Here is a 4,024-nt window from a genome sequence, read left to right on the forward strand (position 1 = left end):
TCCTGTCCAGAGGCAAGATGAGAAGGCAGAGGGGGACAGGAGCTAGTCATGGACATGGAAATAGGGGGTGGAGGGGAGGAGTGTGCTGTCACATTGTAGGGAGAGCAACTAGGGTCACATAAGAATATGTGTGTAAGTTTTCGTATGAGAAACTGCCTTGAATTGTAAACTTTCACTTAAAGCACAATAAAAAAAAGAAAAGAAAAAAAAAAACCTTATTTTTAAAACTCATTCTGCACCAGGCTCAGCCGACAATGACCGGTGGGCCAAATAGCTCACCACCTATTTTTCTACAGCCTGCAAGCTCAGAATGATTTTTTTACATTTTAGATTGTACAAATTAAAATTGTAAATTATATATTTTATATTTTTAATTTTGGGTACATGAAAATTGTATGGAAATTCAAATTTCGGTGTCCATAAGTAAAGTTTCATTGATATTCAGTCATGCCCATTCATTTACAGATTTTCTATGACTGCTTTCCTGCAACAGTAGCAGAGTTGAATAGTTGCAATAGACAATGTATGGACAACAAACCTAAAAATATTTACACTCGGGGCTTTTACAGAAAAAGCTTGCCAACCCCGGTTTAAGATCAAAGTTTTGTTTAGGCTATATTAACTCTAAAGAACACCTTCGAGTCACCTCAGGTAATAAGGATTTATTATACAGTCTTCCATTATGCTCCATAGTGTTTTCAATGGCTGATTTTTTGGAAGTAGATTGCCAGGTCTTTTTTTCGAGGCACCTCTGGGTGATTGCATGGTGTTAATGGTGAATTTAGCCAAGTGCATTAACTGTTTACATCATTTAGAACTCCTGACTCATGTGGGGTCACCGTAAGTAGGAATCTTATACAAATCTGCTGCAAACGACCTCTTCAAAGTATTAAAAAGCAAAAATGTCACTTTGAGGACTAAGGTGCTCCTGATCCAAACCATAGTATTTTCAATCAGCTCATCAAATTAAAAAAAAAAATGGTGCATATAACCAGTTACTAGAGATTGACCTATTTTTCAAAGAAGTAGCATAAATTGTATATCAAGCACAAATACAGTACCAAAAAAGATTAAAAAATAAACCTATAAACACAAATAATTAATTATGGGAAATGGTTACAGGATGCTGGTCTATGAATAATGACCAATGTGGGTACAGTCACAGACCAGGTTGGGGACAGTTTCCTTCAGTGAGGTTTGGTTGGGGCTGTCAGGGAACAGACTAGCCCGACAGAGGGCATAGAGACTTGATGGAGGGAGTCTGGAACCCAAGAACAAAAACCTGACTCTACAAATGGCAGGTACACCCAAAAAGCTAAGCATGAACTACACCCATGTTAATGATACATGGGGAGGGTTAATCACTCATTCTCTATTCCACCCTCACATATACTCTTTTCCCCCACCTTGACCCCAGTTACAGTTCTTTCCAAGCATTCTTAGGACTTTGCTAGCTAAAATGATCTTTGCGTATCTTAATCCTGCATTTCTTTCTCTTTGATAAAAAATGGTGTCTATTGACAGCACCCACTTCCTATTATCTGCAATTTGTTACTGTCCTGCTGTCCTAGCACAGTTCCTAGGATTTTGGTCATAGTTTTGCCACGCAGTGAGCACACTTTGGACCCTCTGGGTGCTTCATGGAAACCCTGGTGGCATGGTGGTTAAGAGCTATAGCTGCTAACCATAAGGTCGGAATCCACCAGGCACACCTTGGAGACCCTATGGGGCAGTTCTACTCTGTCCTATAGGGTCTCTATGAGTCAGAATCTACTCAACAGCAATGGATTTTTGGTTTGAGTCCTTCATGACACATAATTTTCACTGAGAAAGTAAGTTGGTTGTAGGGGAAGAAGTCAAGAATTCAGGTGAGTCTCCTGATTGTATATGGCAGCTCTGGACACAGAGGGAAACTGAGAGGCCAGGATGTGATGAGGAGTTCTGGGGTGGTGTGGAGCAATGATGACTTATCTTTCCCATACAATGAGACGAATCAAGAAACCCCACTTGTGAGTCCTGAGTGAAAGCCCAGGATGATTAAAATACACTGCCCCTGATGACAATTCTCCGAGGTGGGCATGGGTTATGTAGCCATTTTAACTTAATCCTATTCATCACCCCCCCCCCCTTTTTTTTGAAGGTATGTAAACTATTTAATAATAATAAAAAAAAATTTTTTTTTTTTTTGGTGTATTTCCTCTTGACACACTCACAGTGCAGCCACAGTGGCCAGTGGTCTTGGTATGTTAGCCTTGGACACAAAGGACCCCAAAGTCCTCAGTGGACCCAAATCTTCTTTATTTGTTCCAGGTCTTCACAGAGCTTGTTGTCCAGACCATTGACCAGAACCTGACTGTATTTTCCATAGTTTGCATCTTTCTCTCTGTTCAAAAACCAGACTAGAATCTTGTACTGGTGTGAATTCTGCATAATGGTGACCACACATTTCACCACATCCTCAGTGATCTCTGCCATCTTCTTGGTGAAGTCAATGTCTGCTTTCCTCAATGTCACATGAGCATATCTTCACCCCATACCCTAATGGCAGTGGTGGCAAAGGCTATTTTCCACCACCAATCGATGTCAGTGTTCAGTACTTGCAAAAAGTGCTGGAAATTCTTGGAGATCGCTAGAGACATGACAGTAGCTGTCATGGTGGCAAGTCGGCTTCCAGTGGAAGAGAGTTACTACCCATTTTTTTTTTTAAACTTTTATTGTGCTTTAAGTGAAAGTTTACAAATCAAGTCAGTCTCTCACACAAAAACTTAAATATACCTTTCTATATACTCCCAATTGCTCTCGCCCTAATGAGACAGCCCACTGTCTCCCTCCACTCTCTCTTTTCGTATCCATTTTGCAAGCTTCTAACCCCCTCTACCCTCTCACCTCCCCTCCAGACAGGAGATGCCAACATAGTCTCAAGTGTCCACCTGATCCAAGAACCTCACTCCTCACCGGCATCCCTCTTCATCCCATTGTCCAATCCAATCCCTGTCTGAAGAGTGGGCACTTGGGAATGCTTCCTGTCCTGGACCAACAGAAGGTCTGGGAGCCATGACCACTGGGGTTCTTCTAGTCTCAGTCAGACCATTAAGTCTGGTCTTTTTATGAAAATTTAGGGTCTGCATCCCACTGCTCTCCTGCTCCCTCAGGGGTTCTCTGTTGTGTTCCCTGCCAGGGTAGTCATCGGTTGTAGCTAGGCACCGTCTAGTTCTTCTGGTCTCAGGCTGATGGAGTCTCTGGTTTATGTGGCCCTTTCTGTCTCTTGGGCTTGTAATTGCCTTGTCACTACCCATATTTGAACACTTACTATGTCCCAGTGCTGTGCTCGGCAGAGAGTATGCAAAGATAAATAAGAACCCACCTAGCTCAAAGATAGGTCCTCAGTAAAATGTGTCAAATGGGTGAACGAATGAGTGAATGAAGACTCTGCCCTCAAAGTTTTCATACTCCAATAGAGGACACACAAGCATGGAAAACTTTAGTCCTAAGACAACAAATATGTAAACTGGGAGCCATACTGAAACAAAGGAATGACTGATCAACTCTGCTTGGGTGGGTCAGCACCCTGTGTCTGGGTTTGGAAAGATGAGTAGAAGTTTTCCAGTTGTAACTCAGATAGAGAAAATAATAGATGAACAAGTATTGAGGTATAAAATAGCGTAACACACTTGGAAACTACAGATGTTCGGTATGGCTAGAGAGGTGAGCACAGTAATTAGAAGAAAGTATCAAGACTGAGGAGTCTCTGGGTGGTGCAAGTGATTAAGCACTCAGCTACTAACCACAACTGGCAGTTCAAACACATCCAGAGGTGCCTCGGAAGAAAGTCCTGAAGATCTGCCTCCAAAAGGTCAAAGCCATTAAAAACCCTATAGAGTACAATTCTACTCTGAAACATATGGGGTCACCATAAGTCGTAAGTGACTCCATGGCAACTGGTTTGGTCTAGTTTTCATCAAGACTGAAAAGGTAGGAAGCCCGTGATTAGATCACGGAAGGCTTTATGTGTTGGGGGAGCCCT

General features: G+C 42.0%; 1 pseudogene; it reads right to left on the reverse strand.

Moving 5' to 3' along the window:
- Positions 1-2,153: 2,153 nt before the first annotated feature.
- LOC100668525 (small ribosomal subunit protein uS13-like) lies at positions 2,154-3,135 on the reverse strand (annotated as a pseudogene).
- Positions 3,136-4,024: the final 889 nt, after the last annotated feature.

This window comes from Loxodonta africana, chromosome 14 (genome assembly GCF_030014295.1).
Source record: "Loxodonta africana isolate mLoxAfr1 chromosome 14, mLoxAfr1.hap2, whole genome shotgun sequence".
Taxonomy (NCBI): Eukaryota; Metazoa; Chordata; class Mammalia; order Proboscidea; family Elephantidae; genus Loxodonta; species Loxodonta africana.